The sequence below is a fragment of the Oncorhynchus keta genome, chromosome 29, assembly GCF_023373465.1.
Source record: "Oncorhynchus keta strain PuntledgeMale-10-30-2019 chromosome 29, Oket_V2, whole genome shotgun sequence".
Lineage (NCBI taxonomy): Eukaryota > Metazoa > Chordata > Actinopteri > Salmoniformes > Salmonidae > Oncorhynchus > Oncorhynchus keta.
The window spans coordinates 9900388-9914775 of NC_068449.1; the positions used below are offsets into that span (position 1 = coordinate 9900388).

General features: G+C 42.6%; 1 long non-coding RNA gene across 1 annotated transcript; it reads left to right on the forward strand.

Moving 5' to 3' along the window:
* The first annotated feature begins 5982 nt into the window (after window positions 1-5982).
* On the forward strand, window positions 5983-13890 carry LOC118362301 (uncharacterized). Its single transcript, XR_004821174.2, has 5 exons — window positions 5983-6056; window positions 7837-7911; window positions 8025-8186; window positions 11272-11365; window positions 13483-13890. It is a non-coding gene; the product is annotated as an uncharacterized LOC118362301 (long non-coding RNA).
* The last annotated feature ends 498 nt before the right edge of the window (window positions 13891-14388 follow it).

Below are 14388 nucleotides of genomic sequence, written 5' to 3' on the forward strand. Positions count from 1 at the left end.
ATCATGTTAATTTGAGTGTCCTGGATTTAAGTTTAATGTTTACCCTCTACCACACAGAACCCACTAATCTTCCGACGGAAACGCACGGGGTGGCTAAAAACAGACCTCCATCTTCTGCTAGCTTGCGACCCATGGCTCAGCTAGCTGTCTGAATCACTGTGACCCCAACCAACCTCACTACTCACTGGACCCTTATGATCACTCAGCTAAGCATGCCTCTCCTTAATGTCAATATGCCTTGTCCATTGCTGTTCTGGTTAGTGTTTATTGTCTTATTTCACTGTAGAGCCTCTAGCCCTGCTCATTATACCTTATCCAACCCTTCAGTTCCACCACACACACACATGCGATGACATCACCTGGTTTCAATGATGTTTCTAGAGACAATATCTCTTTCATCATCACTCAATGCTTAGGTTTACCTCCACTGTATTCACATCCTACCATACCTTCGTCTGTACACTATACAGTACCTTGAATCTATTTTATCGCCCCCAGAAATCTACCTCCTTTTAATCTCTGTTCCGGACGTCCTAGACGTCCACTTCTCATGGCTCTTAGCCGTACCCTTATCCTACTCCTCTGTTCCTCTGGCGATGTAGAGGTGAATCCAGGCCCTGCAGTGTCTAGCTCCACTCCTATTCTCCAGGCGCTCACTTTTGATGACTTCTGTAACCGTAAAAGACTTGGTTTCATGCATGTTTGTTGTTTTATTCACTGCTTTAGCACACTCTGCCTATCCAGATGTTTTAGCCGTGTCTGAATCCTGGCTTAGGAAGGCCACCAATGACTCTGAAATCTCCATCCCTAACTACAACATTTTCAGACAAGATAGAACAGCCAAAGGTGGCGGTGTTAGGCTGCAGAGTTCTGTCCTACTATCCAGGTCTGAACCCAAACAATTTGAAATTCTACTTTTAAAAATCCAGCTCTCTAAAAACAAGTCTCTCACCATTGCCGCCTGCTATAGACCACCCTCTGCCCCCAGCTGTGCTCTGGATACCATATATGAACTTATTGCCCCCCATCTATATTCAGAGCTTGTGCTGCTAGGTGATCTAAACTGTGACATGCTTAACACCCCGGCCATCCTACAATCTAAGCTTGATGCCCTCAATCTCACACAAATGATCAATGAACCTACCAGGTACAACCCCAAAGAGCACCTCCTCCCAGCTGCCCACTGCTCTGAGGATAGGAAACTCTGTCACCATTGAGAATTTCAATAAGCATTTTTATACAGCTGGCCATGCTTTCCACCTGGCCACCCCTACCCTGGTCAACAGCACTGCACCCCCCATAGCAACTCGCCCAAGCCTTCCCCATTTCCCCTTCTCCAAAAACCAGTCAGCTGATGTTATGAAAGAGCTGCAAAATCTGGACCCCTACAAATCAGCCGGGCTAGACAATCTGGACCCTTTCTAAAAATTATCTGCCGAAATTGTTGCAACCCCTATTACTAGCCTGTTCAACCGCTCTTTCGTGTCGTCTGAGATTCCCAAAGATTGGAAAGCAGCTGCGGTCACCCCCCTCTTCAAAGGGGGGGGACACTCTTGACCCAAACTGCTACAGACCTATATCTATCCTACCCTGCCATTCTAAGGTCTTTGAAAGCCAAGTTAACAAACAGATCACTGACCATTTCGAATCCCACCGTACCTTCTCTGCTATGCAATCTGGTTTCAGAGCTGGTCATGGGTGCACCTCAGCCACGCTCAAGATTCTAAATGATATCTTAACCGCCATCGATGAGAAACAATACTGTGCAGCCGTATTCATTGACCTGGCCAAGGCTTTTGACTCTGTCAATCATCACATCCTCATCGGCAGACTCAACAGCCTTAGTTTCTCTAATGATTGCCTAGCCTGGTTCACCAACTACTTCTTCGACAGAGTTCAGTGTGTCAAATTGGAGGGCCTGTTGTCCAGGCCTCTGGCAGTCTCTAAGAGGGTGCCACAGGGTTCAATTCTTGGGCTGACTCTCTTCTCTGTATATATCAATGTCGCTGTTGCTGCTGGTGAGTCTCTGATCCACCTCTAGGCAGACGACACCATTCTGTATACTTCTGGCCCTTCTTTGGACACTGTGTTAACAAGCCTCCAGATGAGCTTCAATGCCATACAACTCTCCTTCCGTGGCCTCCAACTACTCTTAAATACAAGTAAAACTAAATGCATGCTCTTCAACCGATCTCTGCCTGCACCTATCCGCCCGTCTAGTATCACTACTCTGGACGGTTCTGACTTAGAATATGTGGACAACTACAAATACCTAGGTGTCTGATTACACTGTAAACTCTCCTTCCAGACTCACATAAAACATCTCCAATCCAAAGTTAAATCTGGAATTGGCTTCCTATTTCGCAACAAAGCATCCCTCACTCATACTTCCAAACATACCCTCGTAAAACTGACCATCTTACCAATCCTCGACTTTGGCGATGTCATTTACAAAGTAGCCTCCAACACCCTACTCAACAAATTGGATGCAGTCTATCACAGTGCCATATGTTTTGTCACCAAAGCCCCATATACTACCCACCACTGCGACCTGTACGCTCTCGTTGGCTGGCCCATAGTCCATCTATAAATATCCCAAACAACTACCTCATCCCCCTACTGTATTTATTTATTTTGCTCTTTTGCACCCCAGTATTTCTACTTTGCACACGTCTACTGTCAAATCTACCATTCCAGTGTTTAATTGCTATATTGTATTTACTTCGCCACCATGGCCTATTTATTGCCTTTACCTCCCTTACCTCACCTCACTTGCTCACATTGTATGTAGACCTATTTTTCTACTTTATTATTGACTGTATGTTTGTTTTACTCCATGTGTAACTCTGTTATTTGTGTTGAACTGCTTTAATTTATCTTGGCCAGGTTGCAGTTGTAAATGAGAACTTGTTCTCAACTTGCCTACCTGGTTAAATAAAGGTTAAATAAAAAAATGTTATTTCTAGTCTAGTCCAACACATGCAACTTATTTGTTCCTATCATGGAATGCCCTCCAATGCACTTAAAGTGCAACATAATCAATGTGGTTATAATTACTGGTGTACATGGTCAAACCTGACAATGGGATTGATCAATGTCTACCTGCAGATGATGAAGAACAGGATGAAGCTGGACCTATTCAGAGCCAGTATCCAGACTTCTGTTTCCTTCTACTTGTCTTGCTCTTATCCACTATTTTGTTAAACAGGTAGGTGCAAATAGGCCTATTGTATGTTTACAATGTCTTATAAATGTTAGCAAATTATAGGCCTGCCTACAATAAAAGACTACTCGCCATTGCATGATGCAGGCAGCAGCATCACAACTAGGCAATATTTGCATCAGTTGAGTTTTCGTATTGATTTAGGAGGTCAAAGACCAGTGACGATGACTCAAATATTTTATAACTCAACTACACAATGTAAGCGTATATCTTGACATGTCCCATTTTTATTGAATCCACAGATATCTGCACATGATTATGGGTTTCTGGTTGTTTCTGGCAGGAGTTATTACTTCCTACTATTTAGGCCCAGAAACTCACTAAAGAAACAGTCTTTCAAGCCAAAGACCTTTAGTGTAGCTACAGTTGAAGTTGGAAGTTAACATACACCTTCGCCACACATTGAACACATTTAAACTCAGTTTTTCACAATTCCTGACATTTAATCCTAGTAAAAATTTCCTGTCTTATGTCAGTTAGAATCACCACTATATTTTAAGAATGTGAAATGTCAGAATACTAGTAAAGAGCATAATTTAATTCAGGTTTAATTTCATCACATCCCCAGTGGTCAGAAGTTTACATACACTCAATTAGTATTTGTATTTTTTAGATTTTTTTTTTTTACCTTTATTTAACCAGGCAAGTCAGTTAAGAACATATTCTTATTTTCAATGATGGCCTGGGAACAGTGGGTTAACTGCCTGTTCAGGGGCAGAACGACAGATTTGTACCTTGTCAGCTCAGGGGTTTGAACTCGCAACCTTCCGGTTATTAGTCCAACACTCTAACCACTAGGCTACGCATTGCCTTTAAATTGTTTAACTTGGGTCAAATGTTTCGGGTAGCCTTCCGCAAGCTGCCCACAATAAGTTGGGTGAATTTTGACCCATTCCTCCTGACAGAGCTGGTGTAACTGAGTCAGGTTTGTCGGCATCCTTGCTCGTACATGCTATTTCAGTTCTGCCCACACATTTTCTATGGGATTGAGGTCAGGGCTTTGTGATGGCCACTCCAATACCTTGACTTTGTTGTCCTTAAGCCATTTTGCCACAACTTTGGAAGTATGCTTGGGGTCATTGTCCATTTGGAAGACCCATTTGCGACCAAGACTGATGTCTTGAGATGTTGCTTCAATACATCCACATCATTTTCCTTCCTCATGATGCCATCTATTTTGTGAAGTGCACCAGCCCCTCCTGCAGCAAAGCACCCCCACAACATGATGCTGCCACCCCCTGGCTTCACGGTGGGGATGATGTTCTTCAGCTTGCAAGCGTCCCCCTTTTCCCTTCAAACATAACGATGGTCATTATGGCCAAACTTATTTTTGTTTCATCAGACCAGAGGATATTTCTCCAAAAAGTACGATCTTCGGCCCCATGTGCAGTTGCAAACCATAGTCTGACATTTTTACGTCGGTTTTGGAGCAGTGGCTTCTTCCTGGCTGAGCGGCCTTTCAGCTTATGTCGATATAGGACTTGTTTTACTGTGGATATAGATACTTTTGTATCTGTTTCCTTCAGCATCTTCACAAGGTCCTTTGCTGTTGTTCTGAGATTTATTTGCACTTTTGCACTACGTTCATCTCTAGGAGACAGAACACGTCTCCTTCCTGAGCGGTATGACGGTTGCGTGGTCCCATGGTGTTTATACTTGCGTACTATTGTTTGTACAGATGAACGTGGTACCTTCAGGCGTTTGGAAATTGCTCCGAAGGATGAACCAGACCAGCCGAGGTCTACAATTTTTTTTTCTGTGGTCTTGGCTGATTTCTTTTGATTTTCCAATGATGTCAAGCAAAGAGACACTGAGTTTGAAGGTAGGCCTTGAAATACATCCACAGGTACACCTCAAATCAAATGTATTTGTCACATACATATGGTTAGCAGATGTTAATGCGAGTGTAGCGAAATGTTTGTGCTTCTAGTTCCGACCATGCAGTAATATCTAACAAGTAATGTAACCTAACAATTTCACAACTACCTAATACACACAAGTGTAAAGGAATGAATACGAATATGTACATAGAAATATATGAATGAGTGATGCCCGAACGGCATAGGCAAGATGCAGTAGATGGTATAGAGTACCGTATATACATATGAGATGAGCAATGTAGGTTATGTAAGCGTTATATAAAGTGGCTAGAGTTGAGTTAGTATGTTGGCAGCAGCCACTCAATGTTAGTGATGGCTGTTTAACAGTCTGATGGCCTTGAGATAGAAGCTGTTTTTCAGTCTCTCCGTCCCCGCTTTGATGCACCTGTACTGACCTCGTCTTCTGGATGATAGCGAGGTGAACAGGCAGTGGCTCGGGTGGTTGTTGTCCTTGATTATCTTTTTGGCCTTCCTGTAACATCGGGTGGTGTAGGTGTCCTGGAGATTTATTGACATCATTTAGCCAATTAGCCAATTAGCCTATCAGAAGCTTCTAAAGCCATGACATCATTTTCTGTAATTTTCCAGGCTGTTTAAAGTCAAAGTCAACTTAGTGTATGTAAACTTCTGACCCACTGGAATTGTGATACAGTGAAATAATCTGTCTGTAAACGATTGTTGGAAAAAGTACTTGTGTCATTCACAAAGTAGATGTCCTAATCGACTTGCCAAAACAATAGTTTGATAACAAGAAATGTGTGGAGTGGTTAAAAAACGAGTTATAAAGACTCCAACCTAAGTGTATGTAAACTTGCGACTTCAACTGTATATGCTTATAGTCCAGGTTGATTGAGTGTGGTTTTCTATTTGTCTTTACAGCAGAACCAGCAGGAGTTGTTTCCCTTGGGGCGTAGCTGTGCAGTCTGAGAAAAATGAAGATATAAAAGGCACAGGTAAGTTCGCTGCTACAAAAGATGTGTGTGACTGAATGTCTATTAGAATGTTGGTCATATTGTATTTCTGTGAGTTTGAGAATGAAGAATGTACTGTTCCTACTGTTAGGCCTCTGAGAAGGCCTCTGAGTTTACGGTTTTAATAGACTCATTTTAATAGATTCTCGCAATACAGTAATAAATAAATGAAGTACCATCAGTGTTATGTTTTACTGACTCCCAATGGCCAAATAGTATACTGGCGCACATCATGGAATTGAAAGGGTCCCACTTGAGCACTTTTATTAATTTGGCTATATGTGACAAAAGGGTGGACTAATGGTTTTATCAATATTTAACAGATAAAAAAAAAAACAGAAAGTAGAGTTAATTGGCATTATTTATCTTAATATTAATCTATTGACAGACCAACCTTACTTCTAGAGAACTATCAACCATGGCTGGACTTGAAAGTTCCCTGAAGTGGATGCCTCTCTTTAGGTAGAGGTATGGGACATTGAAAAGATCTCCTTATTTTGTGCATTCTTAAGTGGTTCGTTGTTATAAGATGTGATGTTTTTTTGCTCTGTTTCAAGGTTCTGGAACTGGTTCTTCAAAAAATTGTGTATCCCTGGTACAGAGGATCACTGGCGAGTTAAACAAGGCTTCTGTTTGCAGTGAACATGTTGCCAGAGCAACAATTTCAGTTGAATGATTTGAATGAACAGTCCAAGTTTAGGCCCGAACCAGACACTTAGGGTGTGTTTGTAAATTCCCTTTAGCTATCTATTACGATTTCAGAGGACTCTCGTCTGTGTGCAAGAGTACAAAATAACTGAATTACCGAACGCGCAACACCTGTTGAATATGACCAGTGTCAATAAACTTCTGGCAAAAAAACAGAAATTCAATTGTTTCCAGCAGCACAGTTACAGTCACCAACGCATTAGATAACATAAACAGCCTAACCAGCTCTGCTCGGGTGAGAAAAATGGCCTGAGTGAGGTGTTCTCTCATTTGTCTGAAAGTAGCTAGCAAGCTAGCTAACTTTAGCCGGTTATATTGGGTGCTTGACTGCCGTTGTGAGGTCAGAATCCTCGGATCAACCCTACTCCTTGGCTAGAGGTTCCAGAGCACGTTTGGAACACTCCGAGAGCCAAAACCTCTGAGGACAATCTGACAACGCAGTGAATTTACAAACGCCCAGAGCACACTCTGTGCTTATTCTGACAACCCAGAGTGAATTTATGAACACACCATTGTTCGCCGCACACTATCTTCTATGCCCTTCAATATTGTTAGCGGCTAACACAAAACAAATGGAATATGTTAGCTAACTATTTACCTTGTTGAACGCACCTCAGGTGTGTTACTGTATTCCTCGAAAGTAGTGCTTCATGTTGCATTAAATATTTGTATGCATAAACATATGACCTGGTTGTTTTCACCAGTGAAGGGATATTACAGATGATGAGGTGTTTGAGGATGAGCTGAGTGACTCTGCATTTTGTTGCTGCTGTGCTTGTACGCCGAACTCAAAAGATAAAACAGGCTTTAAACTATTCCAGTGATCAGATTTTTTTTACCTTAATAATATTTAACCTGTAACATGTTTCATTGACACATTAGAGATGATTTATATTCTGATTCACATAGAAAAAGGTTGTTTTCAGGCTTGATTTGCTGTCTCTCCCAGGACTTAAACAAGCCAAAATGGGCCATTATAAATCAATTCTCATTCCCATTTTAGATCTCCATGAACCATTTGCTTCTCATATTCATAGACAACTTTCCTCCCAAGGCCGCCATAGAGCCTAGCTCAACCTTGGTTCCCTTCCTGCACAACTACTGTGACGTTTGCAACAAGAAGCCCTCTGTAAGTAGCCTAGTAACCCCTCCCTCCTTCCTCTTCTCCCAAATACTGCCCTTCCCTACAACTAATTTCATCCTAGGTCTGATAACCATCTCTCAATTCATTTGAATTGAAAGGGCTTTATTGTCAAGGGAAACATGTTTACATTGCCAAGCAAGTCTCTCAAGTGCTGAAGCTACAGCTGAAGATCAGGGAGCAGCAGGACCTGCTCTTCTGCTTCATGAACTTCCTCACGCTGGAGGGTGCAGTGCACGTGCTCCAGTTCTGCCTCACGGTGGGTAAGTAGCCTTTGGCCATTCACCTATATCCCAGATAGTTTTCAGTCTATTGTATCTCTATGTCCTGGCCCAGAAACACCCCCCCTAGCCTCTATTCCTTCGGTGTTTAGAAATCTGAAGGAAATGGATAAGTGAAAGCAGTATGGCAGAAACTCTCCAGTCAAAATTGAAGGCTTAAAATCTGCAATCACCAAAGGGGAAGGGGTTGTTTACCGAAGGGGGAAGGGTTGTTTCTGGACCAGGTCCAAGTCTTGATTCCCCTCCCTTCTGCCCTTCATTACACAGGAAATAAGGTATTGAGTTCACCGAGCTAATAGGCTAATTAGAGATGTATTTATTTCACACTGTATACACATTCAGAAATTAGCTATAGCACTGGTTGTAGTTCCTCCCTCTCATTCACCACTCTTTTCTTCCTCTGTCTGTGGTGACTTACTTATCACCAAGTGACACTTATGAAAATGTCAATTGGTGTCAAGTGGCACTGAGAGGACATGGCTGTGAAGTGGAAGCGTTTACATGGTGCAACAAGTCTGCTAGAGCAGCCTGTCTGCTGCTGGTAAGGCCTGGGGTCATGTTATTTTAAACTGTTATGCAACGACAAAAAAAAAAGAAAGGGGTTTTGAAGTACAGGTAATCCCTTCCTGTTTATTGTATTGAATCTTTATATAACTACGCAAGTCAGTTAAGAACAAATTCTTATTTACAATGACGGCCTACCCTGGCCAAACCTTAACCCGGACGACGGTGGGCCAATTGTGCGCTACCCTATGGGACTCCCAATCCCGGCTGGTTGTTATACAGTCTGGAATCGAACCATGGTTTATAGTGCTGCCTCTAGCACCAATGCAGTGCCTTAGACCGCTGTACCACCCGGGAGCCCCATATGAGCAGTTTTCTAAGCAGAATATTCATTTTTACAAATGGCAGGTTTGTTAAGTCATGCTGATATGTGTTTCTCTCTCCAGTTGCTGAGGTCCTCATGCCGTAGTGGTCAATCAATCAAATGTATTTATAAAGCCCTTGTTGCATCAGCTGATGTCACAAAGTGCTGTACAGAAACCCAGCCTAAAACCCCAAACAGCAAGCAATGCAGGTGTAGAAGCACAGTGGCTAGGAAAAACTCCCTAGAAAGGCCAGAACCTAGGAAGAAACCTAGAGAGGAACCAGGCTATGAGGGGTGGCCAGTCCTCTTCTGGCTGTGCCGGGTGGAGATTATAACAGAACATGGCCAAGATGTTCAAATGTTCATAGATGACCAGCAGGGTCAACAAATAATAATCACAGTGGTTGTCGTGGGTGCAACAGGTCAGCACCTCAGGAGTAAATGTCAGTTGGCTTTTCATAGCTGATCATTCAGAGTATCTCTACCGCTCCCTCTGTCTCTAGAGAGTTGAAAACAGCAGGTCTTGGACAGGTAGCACGTCCGGTGAACAGGTCAGGGTTCAGTTGAAACTGGAGCAGCAGCACAGCAAGGTGGACTGGGGACAGCAAGGAGTCATCAGGCCAGGTATTCCTGAGGCATGGTCTTAGGGCCCAGGTCCTCCAAGAGAGAAAAAGAGAGAGAGAATTAGAGAGCAAACTTAAATTCACACAGGACACCGGATAAGACAGGAGAAATACTCCAGATATAACAGACTGACCCGAGTCCCCCGACACAAACTACTGCAGCATAAATGCTGGAGGCTGAGACAGGAGGGGTCGGTAGACACTGTTGCCCTCCTACGCCCTGGTGGAGGCAAAGGACGACATGGTAGGTTGTACAGTGTGTGGCCCCTGGGTGGCAGTGTGGATCCAGGATTAGTTAGGAAGGCACACTACATTTTGTGAATCAAGATCTGTTCTGTACAACGTATGTTGATTTACTGGCCTATACATTTGCTTATTCAATACCATGATTTGTTTCTTTCTTTGTACAAAGGTGAATGTGGAAAATATTCAGAAATATTCATTCAAAGGAGCTCTGAGACTAACTCTTTTCAAGATCATTAGTGAACTTACAAAGTTGTCAAAGTTACTTGTTTTGCTGTTATTAATTTCAAGCAGGATTATCATTTAAGGGTTTCTACTAAGAAAATATGTAATGTTGTGTGATCAAATGTGTGATTCACTGGCAGAGACCACTGCCCTCTATCCTGACTATTTCATCCTCATAATTCCCACAGCAGACTTGAACCTCAGTATATTGCTCTTATTATTCTTCTCCCAGAGTCTTCCGTAGCTGATGCACTAGATATTTCCCATTCTAGCTGTATTTTACCCCTACTAGAGCTGTTGTCAGTGAATACATATCCTATTTTAGATCCTGTACTCGTTTATTACAGTACTTCCTGTATATGTCACTCAATCACAGTGGTCCTTTGCAATGTGTTTCCCCTTTAACCTTGCTGCAGTTCTGTGCCGTTCCACACAAGCCTGTGCCTGTATTCACAATAGTGTTGGAGTAGGCATGCTGATATAGGATCAGATTGTAATGATTGAGATTAACTAGAGAGGGGGAACCTGATCCTAGATCAGCACTCCTACTCTGAGATCCTTTGTGAATTCAAAGCAAGCAATGCTTTATTATAACATTGTTTTTTAATGTGTTCTGGTACCAAGAAGTTCCAGGAGTACATCCAGGTAGTCGTTATGGAGTAAACAAGCTCTGGGGTGAAGTGTCCCTTAGGTACAGATCTAGGATCAGCTTCCCCTCCCCAACCATAACCTTAACCATTAGTGAGGAAAATGATCCGCTAATCAGCTTCTAGGGGCAACTTCACACTGCACCAGTAAAACAACAGAGGTCATGCTTCAGAAATAGCTTTGTGGTCTGTCACCATATGAATACCTACCAGTTTATGTAGTGGCTGCAGTAAGTGTAGAGGTTAGAGAGGTGGATTAGTAACCAAAGGGTCGATGGCTCAAATCCCAGGGCTGGTGTGGTCAAAATCTACCACTGAACCCCAAATATAGGCTTACTGTGGTTTACCCTGCACTGTTTCCAGTCTCTCAAGTTCCATTGTTCTAAATTAATAACAAAGTGCTATTCTGTCAGCCCTCTATGAATCTGTAAACAAAGTGAATATTGTTGGCTATCTTCCAGAAACTGCTCCAGGACCCAGAGCTGAGCAACAGTCAGCTGTTGGCAGACTTCCCATCTCAGTTCGTGGACAAGATGCTGCCTGATGTCAATCTAGGTATGCAACACTGGCCAAGTAGCCTGGTCCCAGATCTGTTTGTGCGGTTCTATGTTAATAACATCTCTCACAACCTGCTCTCCTGTTGAACTCCTTTGACCATCAACTCAGTGCCTAGACAACTGATAAAAGAAGTACATCATGCTTTTTCGACTTTGGTGGGGAAAGAATGCTGTGGGGGCATCATGGTAAAATAATTCCCGGCACAGGCGGCCGGTGGCACCTTAATTGGAGAGGACGAGCTCATAGTAATGGCTGGAACGGAAGGAATGGAATGTTATCAAACACATGGCTTCCATGCGTTCGATTCCATTCCAGCCATTATTATGAGCCGTCCTCCCATCAGCAGCCTCCTGTATATTCCGGGATAGTCCTTTAAGAATGTAAGCCCAACATGCCTGTGGAATCCACCTATAACTCATGTCAGCTATGTTATTATAGTGCGCCAGTTTAAATAAATAGGAAGAGCAGGGATCCAATGTCTCCAGTGTAACATAACAAATGTAACTGTTAAAGATCAAAAGTTCTCAGTTCATGAGCTCCACCACCCCGTTCACAAAAATGGATGGCTCCTACAAACACGCACGACAGTGTCTAGGGTTTACCGAAAATGGTGCGACAAACAAAAACATCCAGTCAACGGCAGTCCTGTGTGCGAAAACAGCTAGTTTATGAGAGAGGTCGAAGGAGAATGGCAAGAATTGTGCAAGCTAACAGTTGGGCCACAAACAGATAAATAACGACGCAGAACAATATCTCGGAACGCACAACTCACCAATCTTTGTCAGATGGGCTATTTCAGCAGACGACCAACACTGGACAATTGAGGAGCGGAATTTTTTGTTGTCCAACATGACAGTGAGTTCAGTTTGAACGGCCTGCGCAGTCCCCAGACCTCAACCCAATAGAGCATTTTTGGGATGAAATGGAATGGGCTTTTTGCAGCATGAATGTAACATTGTCCAATCTGCAGCAACTGCGTGATGTCAGCATGGACCAACATCCCTGTGGAACGTTTCCGACATCTTGTAGATTGCTCCAAAGAATTCAGGCTGTTCTGGAGGCAAAGGGGGGTCCGACCCGGTACTAGATGGGTGACCCTAATAAACTGGCCGGTGACGTATAAGGAATCTCCTCTGTGTTTTTTCCATCTCAGAAAGGCCAGTATTTGGAGCCATTCCGCCAGTCCTTTGTGAATTACCCAAGCCCCAAACCCAGCCTGCCAGAGCTGACCATCCTCAGTCACATGTCAGAGAATGACAGGAAGGTGGTCACACACACCACACCTGGATCTAAATACTATTAGTTTACTTTCTGTTTTTTTTAGGTTGGACTTTTCACTTTTCCATTGGTTCCATTAAACTGGGGAAGTTAAATCAAATGCACACGACATATTTGAAAGGGAAACTAACACTTTTCCGACCTGTGTCTGGCACACAGACTCCCACACGCCTTTTTACATTTATTTTTATTTCACCTTTATTTAACCAGGTAGGCTAGTTGACAACAAGTTCTCATTTACAACTGCGACCTGGCCAAGATAAAGCAAAGCAGTGCGACACAAACAACAACACAGAGTTACACATGGAATAAACAAACATACAGTCAATAACACAATAGGAAAAAAAGATATATACAGTGTGTGCAAATGAGGTAAGATTATGGAGGTAAGGCAATAAATAGGTCGTAGTGGCGAAGTAATTGCAATTAAACACTGGAGTGATAGATATGCAGAAGATGAATGTGCAAGTAGAGATACTGGGGTGCAAAGGAGCAAAATAAATAAATAACAATAACAATATGGGGATGAGGTAGTTGGATGGGCTATTTCCAGATGCGCTATGTGCAGTGATCTGTGAGCTGCTCTGACAGCTGATGCTTAAACTTAGTGAGAGATGGGAGTCTCCAGCTTCAGTGATTTTTGCTATTCGTTCCAGTCATTGGCAGCAGAGAACTGCCTACCTCAGCTGACAAGTGTTTTTAGTTAGGAGAGACATTTGATCGCCCAGCCAAATGAGAAACGATCCTAGAAATATATTGCCATTGCTGGAAGTTTTCTGTCATGTTGTAATCTTCTCCACTGCATTTTAAAGTGATGTTTGTTTTGAACTCCCTAGCTCTTCAATGACCTGTTCAAGAACAACGCCAACCGATCGGAGAGAGCAGAGAAGAAACACAACCAGAACTACTTCATGAAGATGATCACTGTGGAAGGGGTCTACTTTATGTACAGTTTGTGAAAAGTTATTAAATATTATACACCCCTAGTAAGTATGGCACTCAGGGTATTCAGTGCAGTACACTGCACAACATAGTTTACCACAATTCATCAACAACTTTTAAGGGCTGGTTGACTGTACTGCATGATTTAAACAGAAGTAAACACATTTCAGTTCAGTGATGAAAAGACCAGATTAGGATGTGTCAGAATTTGTATTCATTTGCGTCTATTTTCCTCAGTTGACTGGACCTGGTTATTTTAGAACTGTTTCCTGAACTGAACAAGGTAAATTGATGAGTTATGTTATGATTATTTGATATATGATTATTGAAAGTGAGGCAACTGCATGTCTGCTAGGAGACTCTAGTAGCTGTGTTGGAACATGTCATTTGATTCACACAACTTTTCCAGACAATACTTTTCAATGTTTAATTCACTTTATTGAAATGCTGAAGTATGGCTCTACTGACTGATAAAGCAGAACATTCATCCTATAATCATTCCATCATTGTTAATACAAACAAAAATGTGTAATGGGTCCACACTCAAAAATATGTCACATAAAGCTTACTTCATTATTCAATGTTTTTAATTATTTTCACTGCATCAGCATACACAGATGTTTGGGCTGTACTGTTTTGGACTTGATCTGGTTTCTGACCCCTGCCTGGCCTGACCTTGAGACTGCCTATCGCCTGGTACTGTTTGGACTCTGACCCGGGTTATGAACTCTCGCCTGTCCCCGACCTGCCTTTGCCTACTCCCTTTGTTATTATAAATATCGGAGCTCTACCATTTGCCT